The 17,724-nt window shown below is 51.8% G+C and overlaps 1 protein-coding gene across 1 annotated transcript in view; it reads left to right on the forward strand.

The window, feature by feature from the left end:
* The first annotated feature begins 3,299 nt into the window (after positions 1–3,299).
* LINGO3 (leucine rich repeat and Ig domain containing 3) overlaps positions 3,300–17,724 on the forward strand; it is an 87,639-nt gene continuing 73,214 nt past the window's right edge. Inside the window, exon 1 of the mRNA XM_019489947.2 lies at positions 3,300–3,550. The gene's annotated coding sequence lies outside the window, so the exon portion shown is untranslated. The remainder of the gene's footprint in view (positions 3,551–17,724) is intronic.

Consider the following 17,724-nt stretch of genomic DNA (forward strand, 5'->3'; position numbering starts at 1 on the left):
AGATGGAAACCAGTGAGGGGTTCTGGAGCAATGGCTGTAGCACTGGAGTTCAGAGCTGAGTCACTACAGCACGTGGGATCAACCTTGCACTGCCAGGGTTATTAGATCTGTCTGGGACTTAAACATGCCTCTCCTCCCCATCGCTGAAATCCGTATCGACCTGCAGCTTCCAAAGACAGAATTGCTGCCTGCAGGGTCATCGCCTTACACAGCCCACTGCTTTCCCAAATAATAGGACCCCTTTAAAGCACACCTGAGTGCTCCAAATTTAGCTGGTGATCTGCCAAGCCCATCAGAGCTGAGCTAAACAGCTTTTCCTTAGGAGACCCTCCGGCTTTTGCATCCATCTCCCAGTCCAGCAGGCACAAGAGCCTCTTCCATCAGACAAAATCAGATCAGTGATTTGCTCCCAGCCCAGAAAGTGCCTGTTTTATGGCAAAAGCAACCCCCACCCCCATCCCTTGATTAATAACAAGAAAGTGAGGCCCATGGAGTAGGAAGGGAGGAGGACACTGCTTAATTGACTCTGTGTTTTGAAACAGGGTCTTTAATGACTAGATTCAAATTAGTCAACATCCTCTTTTCATCTTAGGGAATTAAAATGAAACATGATTCTCTTTAGCAGCCGCCGGCTCGCCTGGCTCTGTCCTGCCAGAGGCCCTTGGAAACCCTGTCTCACATTAGTTCTCGGTCTCTCTCTCTTTGTCTTTCTCTGTTTTAAGTATATATTTTTAACCCGCCAGCCCAACAAATGCACACACGCATCCCAGACTCCTGTGAGAGACAGCACGGCTGGCTGGGAAGGGGAGTGAAAGACGACCCAAAGAAGGGCTTTGGACTGTTTCTTTGCAATGCAATTATCCCTCTGTATCACACAAAGGGGTGAGCCAAACATGATTCCCCATCAAGGCTGCCTGAGGCTGCGGGGGAACTGTGAGTGGAAATACAAAGACACCAGGCAGCAGTACCAGAGGGCATCGCTCCGTGTTTCCTGTGGCAACATTCGGCAGCAAAGGTGCAGTGGCACTGCCGTGAGTCAGGACTCAGCACCAGTCTGGGAATCAGACCCTGGTCCTTGGCACTACATGAATCCACTCCAGGTCTCTGTGCCCAGAGGCAGATCCAGGACGGGCACACTTGTGCACTTGCACCCCACTTCGATTCCTGCTCCACCCAAGGTTTAAAATCAACTGCCTGACAGCAGCAGCAGCATTTCTATTCAGGCAGAGGCAGGAGACTCAGCCCCCTTGATGGGCAATCATCATAACAGCCCTCTCTCCTTTTTAATAGTCTTGATAGTCCACTAATCAAGCTAGCCTTTCTTTGGCAAGTCCGCTGTCTGTGAGCTGCTCCTGGTCGTGTAGCTCCTATTTAACAGTGTTGCAGGCTGCTTTTTAACTGGAGCTAAAAACCTTAATTCAGGTGTGGAAATAATGTTCAGTGAAGCATGGGATGCCCTGACAAGGTGCTCAAGAAGTCTAGACTCTGAATCTGGAAAAGAGACGTACATTTAACTCTACTGACTACCGGACTAATGAAACCGTTTTTGATTATGGTTTGCCTACGTTTGCTGTGTCTTTTATACAAGAGCAAATAAAGTTATATTTGGTTTTCCTTCAATGTTGAATGGAATAATATAACCCTAAGCCCCTATTAGTGCAGTGTCTTGTTGTTCTGAGGTGCTCGGGGGCTTGGGGGTGCTCCCAACCAGCCTCCTGCCTGCTGTCGCTCTTGGTGTTCAGGTGCTTGGGTCGGGGTGCTCTCCGTTACCTGCAGCCTGCCTCCTGGAGCTCGGGTGTGATGCAGAAAGAGCAACTCAAATTCGTGTTTGGTGGGGAAAGCTTGGGTAGATTTATGGTCTCTTGGGGATCAGCATAGCCCGAATCACCAAGACTGCCCAAAGGTGCACGACACATTATGTGCACAGACACCCCCTAAGTTGCTACGAAAGGGCAACTCTCACAACCCTGGTTTGTATAGCCAAGATGCGCACACTCTGTGCCAACTGTCCTCTCTCTCTCTCTGTCGAGATGTCCCTTTTCATTTGTCTCTTTGCCAAATCCAGACACCTCCAGCTTGCCAACTGTAGCTCCCCGCTTCCAAGTATGGGCATCTAAAGCTCATTCCTTGCTGAGTTTGGGCTTTTTGAGCTCACTCCCTTATTGAACTTGAGTATCGTCTTACCCAGGCTGAGTACAGCGCGCCTCTGGTCTCTGCTTTAGCAAGTCCTAACTTTTTACTCCCCACCTTGTTCAGCTGTTGTTTCTTAACTTGAATTAGCGTTTTTGCTCATGACATCTTTTATCAGGTCATCCAGTGGTCAGCGAAGCCTGTGACCCCCAAGGTCAGGGGTGGGCAAAATGCAGCCTGGGGGACGGATGTGGCCCGCCAGGTCATTCTATCCGGCCTGCGGGGCCCCTACAAAATTTCGAAAATTAGTATTTATCTGCCCCTGGCTGCCTGTCATGCGGCCCTCAATGTCTTGCCAAAACTCAATAAGTGGCCCTCCACCCAAAATAATTGCCCACCTCTGCCCAAGCTCCTTTGCAGTGCCTTAGCTTCACTATAGCTTAGCATAACCTACACGTCTCACTTCTTTTTAACCGGAGAAAATGACAAGTTGCGTCACAAGGATGAAGCACCACAACATCCATACCTTCCCGCCCCCCCTTTTTTTTCAAAATCCTAGATCGCCCCATACCAGTGCCTCAGTTTCCCCATCCCTCAGACAAAGATGGTGCTCCTCCTTGGTTGCCCCCGTGAGATCGGAGGAGCACAGCCCGAGCGCTGCGTGCGCGGCTGGGCTGGGGGCTTTCAAGAACAGGTTGGACAGCCCCCCATCCAGGACCATCTAGGCTAGGGGCGGGCAATTATTTTGGGCAAAGAGTTTTGCAAGCCATCGAGGGCCGCATGCCAGGCAGCCGGGGGCAGATACGATCAATATGAATTTTCTAAATTGTTTGGATGCAATGATGTTTTGCCCGCCCCTGATTTAGTCTCTGCTCCGCTTCTGGGTGCCCCCAGCCCCTTTCGGATACACGGGGGCTGGGTGTCCGCTGGGCATCGCTCGGGCTCAGCCCGGATTTGGGGGGCTGGACGCAGTGATGCCCCCTGCTCAGCCTGTAGCACGGGCACCTCCAGCGGGGCTTTGTGAGGCTGTGGAGCCGGACAGCGCTGCTGCGGGCGCGCCGCTGCGGACTCGCGTGGGAGCCCGGCGCCTCCCGGGGGCCGCGCCGCTTTAAATCAGCCCGTGGCTCCGGCGAGCGGCTCTGCCCCGCCCGGGCTGGCGCGGCGGCTGCGTGCTCCGCCGGGCTCCCGCGACGTGGGGCTGGCGGAGCCATGGAGCGGGCGCGGCGGGGACCCGCACCCGCACCCGCACCCGGACCCGCGCGGGGGACCCACGCGGAGGTGAGCGCGGCGCGCGTTCGCACGGCTGCCCGCTCCGCAGCGCTGGGGGCGGCGGGTCCTCTGCCCTTCTCCCCCCGTCCCCGCCTGGCCTCAGGGACCTGCCCGGCAGCCTGGTGCAGCAGCCCCCGCACGCTTTGGATGGGTGAGTTGTGTGCGCGTCCCCCCTTGGCGTGGGGAGCCCGGCTGGTGCCAGCCTGTCTGTCTCCGCTGCCCCCCTCTAGGTGCCAGGCGCCCACCCCTCTTGCCCTTCTCTTGGCCAGACTAACGCACTGGAGAGCAGCCTCTCTGGGCATCCCGATCCATTCCTCTTGTTCTCAACCCTCTTCCTTTCTACCGCTTTTCAAAAATCTCCATCCCCTTGATGCGGGGATAAGTTGCTGCTTCTTGCTTCAATGTCCAGGTGAAACACCGGTGGCGTTGGGAGGCTCTCTGCTGAGCTCGCCTACACGAGAGAGTGGCCGGAGGGTGAGCGGTTGCACTGTTGCTGTAGCTTTTTATAGGGATGCTCTTTTTCCAAAATAAGAATGCTTTCAAACGGAAAAAAAAAAAAAAAAGCCTGGTTTAACTCAGGTCTGTTTTAAAAGTGAATTCAGTTCACCCAGGAAGGGGGGTGGGGGGAAAGCAGTCTTCCAAATAAGAGCATCTGCACTGGGAGCCGGTCCAGCCTTGCTCTGGCCCTTTCCCTTTCCAGCCTTGTGGAATAACTTCTGGAATAGATAAGTCCTGAGGTGAGGTGAGGCGGGCTGGAGGAGGGAGTGCAGAGGGGATGAAATGACCACGGCAAAGTGCAAATGGGTTGCAGAGAAAAATGCAGCGCTGCTGGGTCAATGAGCACAGGGTGCCCGTGGACACCACCGCATTCACACAGGTACCGTGGGCTGAAGCTCAGCAGCTCCTTAAAGCACAAGCCCCAGTCACCTGAGTGAAAAACCTCTTTGCCGTGGTCCAGCAGGCAGGTATAGATTCTGGGGCTTGCCGCTAGAGGGAGACATGGCCACGTGCACGGTCCAAGGCATTAGCACCCACTGGGGAGAGGGATCCTAACTCCAGTAGGAAGCACAAAAATGCAAGTGAGTGCTTGAGGGCTTTGTGTGCATGCACAATGCGACGTTGCACGGCGGAGGGTTGTAACTCAAGGATGCCGCAGAGTCCTTTGAAACTTGTGAGCGCAGAAAATAGCCTTGAAGATTTGTGCGGTGCACAGCCCAGCCGGCATGTCTTGTTGGCGGTGGTCTCTGCCCCCCGGTGCCAGCAGCTTGGCCCAGGCCTGAAACTGCGAGAGGGGGCAAAGGGCCTGGGCAGTGGGGAGCAGAGGGAGGAATTGGAGCCTGAATTCATCCTATGATGCTCTTATAATCTCCACCCGCAGCCAGACTCTTTCCTGGGCTGTTCAGCTAGGTACCTGGGAGGCGAGACACGTCTTCTAACAAGTCATGGCCCATGAGGAGGAGCTGGCAGAGTCCAGGTCTCCATCTGGGGGGCAGTACACTGGTGTTAGGTGAACCTGGCTGGGATTTTTAGGTTCCCCACCCCCCAAAGCATCTATGCTGAGCACTTGGCCCCTGCTTTGGGGAATGTGCTCCAAAGGTTGCCGTGTGGGGCTGTGGCCCATAGGAGGGGAGGAGGAAGCTGAGGGCTCAGGGGGGAGTCATAGACATCCAGCTGGTCCCCACCTGTGCAGAGCACTCATCCTCTTGGTTAGTGAGCATCAGAGTCGGATGCAAGAGAGGGACCCTGAGGACACCTGCACAGTAGAGGGGGCGTGAAAGAGCCTTTTGAAAGAGTGCCCCGGCGCGGTGTGCCTGGATGACATCACCCTTGGCTCATCTCCACTGCTAAGATGCTGACGGCAATCTTCTCCCGTCTGTGTGTACTGTCAGCTCCGTGGGGCAGGGACTGGCACTGCAGTGCCCGGCACCCTGGCGCTCTGGTCTGTGTGCCGATCTCGAGGCTGCTACCTGTAAGAGTTTAGTGAGGGACATGAAGGGGTGGTGCAAAGAGCTTGTTACCACGGTCTGGATGACCCTGCAACATACACTTTGGGGAGTGGGGAGTGTAGGGAAAATTCTGCTTCATAGCTGCATTGGCAAGACCCTACATCTGGATGCAGCTCCAGGGTTTTGCCAGCTTTGTTTCTGTTGTTCAAGGAGGCAACTCAGGGAGGGCAGCAGAAACCCCTTTCTGCTCCCATACGTTGATCTCCTCCTTTAGGAAGCGCTGCCGTACCGGCACAGCTGCTGCAGGGCCAAAGTCCAGAGTCTCTTCCACTATGTGCATAAACTTAGGTGCCCAAGTACAACGCTGTTCCACCATGCGCAAATTTGGCGGTCTTTAAGAGGAGACTGGACAAGCACCTGGCTGGGGTCATCTGCCCGGGGCAGGGGGTTGGACTCTGATCTACCGAGGCCCTTTCTGACCCTAAAAATCTATGAAAACCCCTGCAAAAGTTAATGTGGGTGGGTCTTCCACTTCCTCGTGCTTTTTGTGACTCGATCATAAGGGTTAGATGATGGCTTGTTACAGAAGGAGATGCATGAATGGTGTTTTTTTAGCACCTTGAACAGGAATAGCACTTGGGCATGTAAGATGACTTGAGTGGAATAGGATCTGATCCCAAGTGCCTTATTTCTTCGGAGCTTCCTGTTGGTTTGGGCTGGAGGTCATCTCGCTGCTTTGGTTTGATTCAGCCTTTGAGGGGAAGAATGAGGTGCGCTGGCCCTCGGGACAGAGGAAGGGACTGGCCCTGCGCCTGGCAATACATTTCTGCAGGATCCTTGTCGCTGAAGTTCTTGCTGCAGCTTCCAGCCTAGAGAAGGGGTTAAGTGCACGGTGTGGTTCAGTGGATGCACAACCCACGTATGCATTAACAAGATTCATGGAGTGAAATCACTGGGCTGAATGCTTTGATTAAGAAGTCACCACAAATAATTCCTCGGGGCTGGAAAGAGTTGATAGGTTTCAGCAGCCTTCTTTTGCAGTCACTGCTGCTTGGCTATCTTGAAATTAATGAGGATGTGTGGGTTTTTATCTGTTAATGGTCCCAGGATGCACGGGCACCCTTGTATGGCTGTAGAGGGGGCTAAACAGTGAGGGGTGACCTTGGCACGGACCCAAGCAGGCTTGGGCTTTGTTCATGTGGATGCAGGGGGGAGGGTTACAAAATCTGGCCCTGTGGGGTAGACTGCTATTATAATCCAGACTCTTAGAGGTGGGAGGAAGGAAACTGAGGCACAAGAGGGAAGGTCAGGTTCACAAGGGCCATGACAGAGCTGGGTGTAGAAACCAGGAGAAATCTCGGGGTTTAACCACTAGACTGCCTGCTTCCCTTCCCCCCTCGACCTGCTGCATTCTGGTTTTTCATTGTCTCCTTTTACAGAAGGAGAGAAATGGAAATAGCAGACATGGCAGTAGCCTAGGGACGGTGATGGGATGATTAGAGACAAGAGGCTTGGGGAGGTGGGGAGGAAGCCCTTGCAGAAGACAGCCTGGAGAGCTCACGTACATGGCCAAGAGTTTATTAGTCTGAGCCTGCTGCCACAGGGGTATGCAGGTGTCATTAATGCACTAGACTGCTCAGTCTGGGCAGGAAAGGAATGAGAGGAGATGTAGGGGAATGGTGCAGAAGAGGCAGATAGTGACTCCTATTTACCCTGTAATGCAAGGCTGGCCACCCTCCAGCACGTGTGCCACAAGTGGCATGCGACATCAGGGATGGGATAGGTGGGACAGTGGCACATGAGACAAAGCAGAGCAGCAGACTGGGCAGGGGAAGGGGACCCGAGCGACACTCGGCGAGGGTGCAAGGCTAATTTGTGGCACTTGCTGAAAAGGTTGGCCCCCACTGCTGTCATGCATGAAGGTGGCGCTTAGTGAAACAAAATGGGAGCAGTTGTCAAACAGATGCTCTTCTGGCAATGCAGAATCTAGCTGCAGAATTTGCTGCTGTATCAAGTGCCATTACGGCAGATAACGCTGAGATTCAAAAAAGCAGCATCCCTGGAACGGGTGCGCATTGCCTAGGAGAAACTTTCACAGGCTGGATGACTTGGCTTCAGGGGATAAGCTGATCTCCAGCGGGGCGGAAAGAAACCTCCTGGCTGATCACGGCTGTCACGATTACCTGTGAGCAACTAGAGTTAGGAACACCGCAGCATAGTGAGTATTGTGAAGGAATGGGCATTACTGCGGACCCTCTCTAAGCTGTCTTTGCCTTGAGAACGGAGTCCAGATTTTCCAAAATGTGTGGCTTGGTGGCCGTTGTGAATATGCGCCTTTTCGGGGGAGAATCTGACATTTTCATTGGCCGGAGAGCAGCAGCTAGGCTGTCGGGGGCATCGGTCTGCTCCGGCTGGGAGAGTCCTTCCCAAGTAAACCATTTGTGCCTCGCCCTGCTCAGATTTCAGTTGGGAGAGAAATAAAACGGCAGGAAAAATTAAACCCAAGAAAAGGTGCCCCCATGTCATGCAACTGTCTCTTTTCATTAAAATCAAAGGGAAGGGGGGAAAAAAAGGCTAAGAAAAGCAAGCCAGAACAGAGAGCAGCCCGGAGGAGGAAAGCTTTCTCCTTCCCCGTGACACCAACTCGCCTTCAAGGCTGAGGTGTCAGCTCTTGTTGTCAGCCACAAATGAGGTCTGCTGGCCTCTCGCTAACCTCTGGCTTGACACACTATTTTCCTTGTGCTTGTGACTTATTGGGCCTCATTCTGAGAGTGCAAAACCCATGCCTTTGCATAGCCAGGTGGTTGTTAACCTTGCAGCGCTGTGGTCCGAAGGGCAGTGCACAGGGCTGGGATGCAGAGCGCCTGGATTCTCTCTCCCTAGCTCGCTATGTGGACTTGGGCCAGTTTAATTAACCTCTGTGCCTCAGTTGCCTCTGCGTAAAATGAGGGCAGTGATACTGGAGTAAGTAGACGGTGGAGCCGCCAAGCAACCAACTCCTGCCTGTTGTATTCGCGCAGCTCCAGGAGCCCCTGCTCCAAAGAGCTTGCAATGCTGGCACCCGCTCCGGGCCGCGCTTTGCCCTCTGTCAGGCAGGACTACATGAACTGAAATTCCCAGCAATTACGGGCTGTAATGGAAAGGGATGTGTGGTGCAAAAGCTGCTCTGATGACTAAAATGCAGGCGCAGGAGGGTTAAATCAATACAAGCAATGTAAGAGATGTCTTTTAAACGTGGTAAATTAACAATCTGATAGGGAGCTGCCAGTTTGACAGCCCGGTGATTGATGCGGTTTAATTTTAATCTAATTGACTTAGTTTCTTTGATGCTCGTTAAAACCAAGGGCACAGGTGGGGGAGGCAAGGAGCTGCCTCCTGTCTTTGGAGGAGAGTTGGTACGGATAGCTGGATTTTAGATCCAAAGGGTTGGGTGGGGGGACGCAGGCAACGGGTGCTGGTGCTCCACGAAGGGCCTGTCTCTGTGTCAGTGCACATGTGTTACTAGCTCTCATGATTTTAACCCAAATCTCACAGCATCCAATGCCTTCAGTCCCCAGCTACTGGATTTGTTCAATTCAATGTGAATCTTTGGTTTCATTTCAACATGTTTCTAGTCCTCCTAGTTGTGAAAAGTATGGAAAATGTAGAGTGGATGAGACCTGAACAGCTGAAAGCCCTGGGTACAAAGTAAAGGATGTTTAAAGCTTCATGATTCAAAGTCAGTCCTGCTGTTTGAGGAGGTGTGGGGAAGGGGAGGAGATGGGCAGAGTCATTTTATTTTTATTGTTTAGGATTACAGTACTGAATAAGTCAAGGTCAGTGGACCAAATCCTCCACAGCATCTGATGAAGCAAGCTCAAGTTCAGAAAAGCTTATGCATTTTCTCCGTATATCTTATTTTATTTCATCTACATCTACCCTGCCTTCAGACTAACACAGCTAACTGCTTCTCTTGCCTCCCCCCCCTTCCTTCTTCCATGCCTGCTGGTGCAGCCCAGCTGGCTTTTGTCAACGAAGCAGGATTTGTCCTGAAAATCTGGGAGCAAAATGAAATGAAAAGCATTTGCTGTGTTGCTGCTTCAGGAATTTCTATCTTTGGGCTTTGCGCACCTTACAACATCAAAAAGGGATACGGTACCCACAATTTCTCTCCAAGTACGTAAGACCTGGGTGCTCGGCGCCTCTCAGGAGATGCTCAGGACCTGAGAAAACTGGAGCCCACATCACAGCAAGAGGGGTGATGTTATACCAGGAGCAGGGTGGCATTTGTCTAGCAAAGCACTCGCATCAGTCTTGGTTATGGAGGTGCTGAAATGATGATGGGCAATCTTCAAGCCGACTCAGAAATATCTGCTTTTATTAGCTATGTAAATCTTGCATCATCACACATGTATCTGTTGCTCCAGGGCCTTATAATTAATGTCTGCAATTTCCCCTCCAACTAAAGATACAGGCCTGAATTTGAAGGGTTTAATTTTGGAAGCTGATTGCACAGAAGGACAAGGGCATCTGGATGTGTGTTTTAGTGCTTGGTTTTGAAGACTTCAAATTGATCCTATTGGAATTGATGTCACCTTTTTTTTCCCCCCTAATCTGCTCATTTGCCTGTATATTGCCCCAGTGCTCCCTAGTCGGTGGTTAGGAGGTGCTGGCACGTCCTCCAAGACAATTGAGCTGCTCAGAGAAGTGTACTCATCTTCTATTGAGGGAGGCCTTTGTTTGGACCAGGCAGGCACCAGATAAAATCAAGAGACCCTGGTGATGAGTCTGGAATAATGCAACAAAGCCGATCTGTTCCCCCACTGCCTTTCTCCGTCTGGGTTTTTTTAATATCCTGCCCACTGCTAGGATTTGAGTGTTACTGTAATTTTTGCTCACTTAAAACTTGCACTTTTCTCTGTTCCTCCCCCCCCCACCCCAGCTGGCAGGGGTAATGGTTGTGTGTGCAGATATTATAGGCAGCTCGGCCAGCACCTTGTTAGAGCAGCGAGGACACAAATTGCCCAACGACTTTTCATTATAATTCCCTGTTTTTTCAACAGCTTCTCATTTTTGCCAAATGATAAGCAGTCAGACTGAAATTTTCCATGCTGGGTGTCTGTATTTTTGGGAAGTTTCACAAAAAAACGGCTTGGCTGTTTCTGCGGTTGAGCTTTGGTGACAAATGTGGCTTTTCCTGCATTATATATATGTGTGTGTGTGTGTGTGTGTGTATATGTATATACACACATATATACATATACACACAGACACACATACATATATATATATATATATATATATATATATATATATATATATAAAATGCAGGAAAAGCCAGATTTGTCACCAAATCTCCAACGTGGATTATATATATATATAATTCCAAATGTTTCACTGGGGAAACTGGACTGCTCCCACACTTTGAATCGGGGCCTCAAAGATTGCAGTGCAGTTAATGTGCCTTTTGCCACCCCTGTAAAAAAAATCCGCCCAAATTTGGCTGAGTAATGACTCTCCTCCTCCCCAAAAAACCTTTGCCCTCTTACCTCTGTCTCGGTTATTCCATCTTTAAATTGGAGATGACAACCCCATTCAGTGTCTTAAGCATATTGTGAAAATACATTCATTAAAGTTAGCGAAGCACTTGGGTTGCTATGGCAAGAGAAACACCCAGAATTAAACATGACATAGGGCTGCCCACCAAAGAGGGAGGGTAGAAATATTAAACAGCTATTGGCTTGCTGAATAAGGCAAGGGGAAAAAATAATATGCAATGATGTAACCGAATGCATGCTGTATCATCATGCATTCACCCTACAGTGGCTGCACAGATTATCTTAATTCTCAAATTCCCAATTTTTGAGTGTTTGGCTATGCAATTTTAACACTTTTGTGATAGAGGTTTGTAATGTCATTATATACTGGTATGTAGTGTGTATGTAACCAAATAATTAAATGACAGTAAATCTGGAAAAGCTAAATCAAAGGAACAACTTTTCTTTTTTCTTTTAGGGGCTTAAGTAGCAACCTTCCCATCTCTTATAGGGATAAGATGTACGCTCTGGCCTAGCAGCCCAGCAAGTGTTGACTTTGACTATCCGCACAGAGACTCCGAAATGAACTCTTTAACCTTAGCAGTCCTGCCCTCCCTCGTCAGGGAGGGTCACTGAGTCAGACAAACCCAGTGGTGGTCTGGAATGAAAGGGCACAGGAGAGCAGGGGCAGGGGCTGGGGGTGCTGCCCAACCAGGGCAGTGAATGGGGCCCAGAGTCGGGGTGGAGAGCAGGATGGAGCTGCAGGGGAGGGTGTGGAGGCAGGGGGTGGCTCCCCACTGCTGCATGCACCACCCGGGGAGGCATGGGGGAGCCCCCAGATGTGCACGGCGCAGATGCGGGCTGCCCTTTGCAGGCTTGGGGCTCCCCGCCCTGCTGCCTTTCCCTTAGGGCCCCACACCAGCCACATGCCCCCTGCCCGCCTGGCAGCGGTGGGGGCAGTGAGTTGTGTCTCCTGCTGTCAGGCGGGCAGGGGGCACACAGCCGGCACAGGGCCCCGGGGGCAAAGGCAGCAGGGCAGAGAGCCCCAAGCCCGCAGTAAGCAGCCTGCATCCTCCCTCACCCTGCTCGGCTCTGCTTAAAAGCATCCCCGAACTTAAAAATAGTGGTGGCAGCACTTGAACTAAAGCTCTTTTGATGAACTTTAGTTCAAGCACTCCCACCGCCATTTTTTAAGCACCGGGATGCTGATCCCCTGGACAAACCGGCCACAGCTGTCCCACTCCCCGCCCCGGCCCTGGGTCTCATTGACCATCCTGGCTGGGCAGTGCCCCCAGCCCCTGCCCCACTCCCTCCTTCACCATGGGGGCCTTGATCTGTCCCCCCCACACCCCTTCACCTCCACACACTTACCTGCAGGGAGCTGCTCTCCAAGCTGCCCAGCTGCATTCCTGTAAATCAGTTATTGGATCAATATGGTTAATAATCAGCTATCGATATCAGCCAAGAAAATCTCTATCGGTCCCTGCTCCCTATTGCACAGGGACTTGTGAGTTTTAGTGAATGAATCATTTCAAAGCTCTTCAGTCCTGACTTTCATGTACACATCTCGAAGTGCAGTGTATTATTGAGAACAAAATTGCAGACGGCCAAGGTGCAAAGACTTTGTAAGGTGATGAAGGGTTTGGATCGGTAGTGCCGGAGGGACAGTGAAGCAAACAGGCAAGAGAGAAATGCTTGAAGCTGGGGCTTGAGAAGAGATAAAGGGTAGCAATAAACTTACAGCAGCTCTGGGAAAAAAGGACAAAACCGGCTCTGGCTGGCTGCGTTGAGAACATTGATTTGACTTCTTGAGTTTTATCGGAGGCTATTTTTAAAGTGTTTCTATACAGTTTACCTTTGTGGACCAAAGAAGTGCTTCATAATTGCAAATGCCCCCAGAAGATCTACACATTTGGAATGCAACATGTTGGGTGTCATTGATGCCAGCTGGCTGGGTCTGCACTTATAGCAAAACCCTGCGTGTGTCTGGTATAACATATATCATCGGTGTGATGTCACCCACTCCTGGCAGTCCAACAGACCATTGAAGAGACTTACTGCTACCTCTGGTGTAGTTGATCACCCCTAGCTCAGCTGGCAGAAGCTCATGTGCTCTTTGGGAGTGGAAGGACTGAGATTCTGGTCCTGCTTTATTGCATTTATGATCTATTTAGTAATTGCCAGACTCGGCAGCCTGTGCATTTGTTTGTGTGTGGCAAAGTCCCTGAGAAAAGTGTCTTCCATCTCCTGAGCTGCTTATGGAAACAAGGATCTGATGAAGCTGAACCTCCTAAAGCATTGCATCGGGTCTCCGTTCTTAGCTGTTGGCAATGACTGTTTGTCTCAGCATCCTAAATGCAATGTTGCTCTGGGTAATGGAGCAGGGGCTGCATGCACCATGCCTGAGTGCGTCAACCCCTGAATGCACAGTCTGTACCGGTTTTCGGGTCCTCATGCAGGATCCAAGGCAGAACGGGAGAAAGAGGCTCCAGAGATCTTGAGGCTTCATCCATGGAAGGAGTTCGTGTGGTTTACGTGCCTGGTGTGCAAAAGTTTACAATAGAATGTTTTGTGCAAGGAGATCAAAGACACCGGCAAATCCTCAGGCAGATATTATAATACCTCTTGTTTTAAAGCTGGAGAAATTTAGGTAGACAGCTTGTTTTCCTAATGCAACAAAACACTGGAACGACTAGGAATCAAACCCAGGAATCCTTGGGCCATACATATATGCTGCTCTATTTGCTTACCTGGGATTGTGCTGCTATCAGATAGGATGGCAGCACATGTGGGGATACCCCCATGAGCTTCCCGCTACCTAGTTTTGGTCCGGGTTGCACTGATGCCACAGTGGCCCAGATGTTGCCCCAAGTCACTGGTCCTGCACCCCTAAAAGTTCCCTGCTCCTGGAACCAGAGCTCCCTTCATTGCAGCAAGCTCAGGTACACCCATCCATGCAGCCCTTGCACCTCCAGCTGCTGAGGCAACATGGGTTATGCTGTTTTCTCTGCCACTGCTTAGCTTTCCAGGCTGAACAGATTGGAGTCCAATTCTGTTTGTGTCTGCCTTGATGCAAAGTTGGAGCAAATCCATTAACATTAATGTCTCTGCTCCAGATTTGCACTAACACTGCTGGAAGCAGAGCCTGACCTAAAACCGGGCTGAGAGAGTCTTTGCTGAGTACCGGTAAGGATTGGGGTTTAGCATCACTACAGATCCCAGTTGGAGAGTGTGGATGGATGGACAGGTGGATACGCCGTACCTGGACTGCTGTTCTCTTGCTCGTACCGCACCAAACGTGGTGTTGGCAACTAGCTAGTGCAAGAGGGCAAGTTCCCGTTCCTCCGAGCTGGCGCTGGTGCTCCTCTAAGACTGGCAGCTTGGAGGTGAGAGATTTCTCTGTTAATCTAGCCAGTACTTTTCCATGCAGCTAAATAACAATAAGCCCCCGTTCCCTTGTGCGGCTAGCCTGCTCCTCGCCTCCGCTGGCTCCCTGCTGCCTGCTCAGACACAGAGCGGTGCAATTTCCATATCTGAGGCTGTTTCTCAAGTTCAGCCAGGTCGGCCTCCCTAATTAGACATCTCCACCGCACTCCCTGAACGAGCTCTTTGCAACAGCCTTGCTGTTTGATTCAAAGAGCCCCTCACTGCTTTCAAAAGGGCTGTTAGACTGCAGGAGCATCCAGGGGGCAGCCGTCCCCGTTCGCTCTTCCCAGGCCTTTCTCTGCCCAAGTTCTTCCTTTATTATTTTTTGTGCCTCTGAATTTTTCATGACAGTCGCAGTCTGCAGCAAGCGCCTCTCATCAGTCGTGCAGGCCAAGAGCTCCCCAGCTGTGACTTGCCAGCCGAGAGTCTGGCGCCTGTCACTCCGAGCACTCATCAGCAAATGATTTCAGGCAGCCGCCCACCCCGTCCCAGCGCTCCCATCCTCCTCACCTCCGCTCTAGCTGCCCCGCGTTGGAGCCGCGCACGCTGCACTGATCTGAGCCCTTCCCGGGGAGAGGAGTCTCCCCCGTCTGTCTTCGGGCCGTGGCTGCTGCATGCTGTGCCCTGCACACGTGGGGCTCTGGGATATTTCTAGTATTGTAGGAAAATAAGAGTGCAATCAATGTACTGCAGGGTAGATGCCACCTTTGTCCTCTGATGGATGGAGAGAGCTGCTTGAGCTGTGTGTGCGTCATAGGCTGTTGCATAGGACCGGAAGAGCCTCTTGGGTCCTCTCGGCCTGTCCGCTGCTGTCATGTAGCCCCTCTCTTGGGGTCTAATGACCATCCTCCTTTGCCTCTTGTGGTCAGAGGATTGGTGTTCGGTTGCTGCATGGCTGGTTGGTTTTGAATACGGTGAGGGGATGACTGTACAGCCCAGGGGACTTGTGGAAATCATTGCTCCTGGCTGGTGAGACGCCTGCCGATCAAAGTCCCCTTGCTAGGCACAGCCTGGTGTGGGCGAAGTGGGCCCTGCCACTCTCCGAGCTGAACCTGGCATGCTACAGTCCTAACTAGGAGTGACAGCTTCCAAGAGGACGCTCCCCAGAACCAGAGATGCCCTCGCTGGGGATCTTTCTTGTGGTTGGTAGCTCTAGCTCAGGGGTGTTCGGTTCCTGCAGCTGTCAGATCCAGGGTGGCAGCAGGAGGGTTGACTGCCCGGGTTCTGTTTCTGAGTCTCCTGCTGATCGTAGACAATTGCCCTCACTGGAGAAAGTGGCTCGCGCCATGCCTCGCTTCCGGATTTGCATCACTTGGTGCTTGCCACTTATACCCCATTTCAGATAATGCAATGAAGACACAAGTATGCACTTTCTATCTGGCTTGAAACATGCAGGCAGTATCTGAAGCTGCCGGTGAAAGGTCTCCCTGGGTTGGGCTATTAGGTATCCAGAGAGGCCAGCAGTCGCATTTCTAAACTGCACTTCTTGGGCTCATCACTCTTGCTCTGCTAATGAGATCAGATTTGGATTTGGCTGCCTGCTGCTGTCTCCTCTCATTAGGTAGCAGAGGTAGGTAGCTGCCTTTTCTTAAAGGGATCACTTGCAGGATGAAAATGAAACCTGCTCTCCCCTTTTTTTAGGTTTTGTCCTCCAGCTAATTCTAGATAGGTTTAAAATGAACGAATGACTTCAAGTGCTCTCATCAAAAAAGAATTGATGCCAGCGTCCAGCATTGGCGAATATCTCTAGTCCTGCGTGCCAGACCTTGTGAACACCCTGGCCCCTAAAGCTCTTCTCAGCCGCTCTGCAATAGCAAACCAGTTTGAGCATGAGCACCCCAGGACAGGCCAGTGTGGAGGGGATAGGCAGTCCCCAAAAGCCGCCTTAACAGGGCCTACAACCCACATGGGAACATGTGCTTCAGGTCTGGCTTTTGGGTGCATCTTCTGGATGAAGGATGATGGCCTGCTCAAGGTGATGTTCTTTGGCCTGGTAAAGATAACATACCGAGAGGGAGGCCGTGCTAGAAGTGGCTGGATGCCATAAGGAAAGAGTGTAGCTGGGATCTAAGGATGCTGTGTGTGAAAGCACAGGAGAGCACCACGGGGAGTCGGAACAAAACTCACAAATAGGCGCTAGCCGTCATGCTATGAGCCCAGGAAGCAAGGAGCATTAGCCTCTTGGGTCTCCATCCAGCAAGGAGATGAATGCCCCAAAACAGTGTTTTCATAGTGATATTCAAAACCCAGCTCGCAGCCCCTCCCACGCATTGTCCCTGTCGTACGGATGAGAAAACGGAGCCGCTCGGAGGATGCGACCTGGGCATTTATGACTGCTAGACCACCCAGCGCGGGCACGGTAGGGACACAACTTCACAACCAGACCCATGCCTTCACCTGTCACCCCCAGCCCTTCTTCAGAGGAAGGCAGTGCAGGGAGGGAGGAAGTGTGATATAACCATAGTACCAAGGAGACCTAGTCATGGACTGAATCCCCCTCCTCGGGGTAGGCTCCTACAACAGTCTGCCAAGTGAAGTAGCTACCTTCTGCCGGCCTTCCAGTATTTCCTGATGGCTGGGAGTAGAGCTGTGCTGCTGAGTGAGGCTTCCTTCAAAAGAGACCTAAAACCGAGGCGTTGAGCACTGGGCCTTTTTGCAAAATTAAGGATCCCGTTCTGGCAGCTCGGCCAGACTCCAGGCTGGGTTATTACTAAGGGCTTCAGTTGCCCTGGGTGGAGGATTCGGACTGAATAGTGAGGCGGTGCTGCTCAACGAGGCATCTACGTGTCACGGCCATTTCAAACCTTCCCTGCCCCCAATTCCTAGTCAAAGCTCATTGCTTAAAACTTCGTTCCACGTGATCACCACCACCCGCACAACCCTGCTGGGAGTACACACTACTGAGTGCCCTCAGCTTCTGCACCTACTTGTAAAAGGCATGGAAATTCAGCCCACAAAACTCAGATAAATGCTGGGCCAGCGTGGCCCGTTTGGATCCAGACTGGAGAGCTGCCAGTGCTGCAAACTCAGCCGTGGGGGTGAGGGCCAGCGGCTATGAGCAGTCGCTCCATTAACTCTGTTTTCTGACCCCCTCCCTTGTGCATGGGTGTAGATTTGCACTGTATTTGTGCACGTTCTGGATTTCACGCACGCTTTTTTCCTTTTTTGGAGAGTGGTGCCTCTCTCCCCACTCTGCCATGCGGCAGGCTGGCGTTTCTGCCAGCAGCCGCCATCAAGCTCTGCACTACGGTGAGCATGAAAAATTCAGGAGGGGGACGTGAGGATGAGAGCCTCCTGGGTGACGTGGAAAGGAGACCGACAGCCGCAAGAACCCATTTTCCGTGCGGGTCTGTTTTTTTTCCCCTCTGGCCTACCTGAACTTAAAAGCTGTAGCAAAGTTCGCTAGCAAATTCGGGGTGCTGGTGATGGCTGAGCCC

The sequence above is a fragment of the Alligator mississippiensis genome, chromosome 16 (genome assembly GCF_030867095.1).
Source record: "Alligator mississippiensis isolate rAllMis1 chromosome 16, rAllMis1, whole genome shotgun sequence".
Classification (NCBI taxonomy): domain Eukaryota; kingdom Metazoa; phylum Chordata; order Crocodylia; family Alligatoridae; genus Alligator; species Alligator mississippiensis.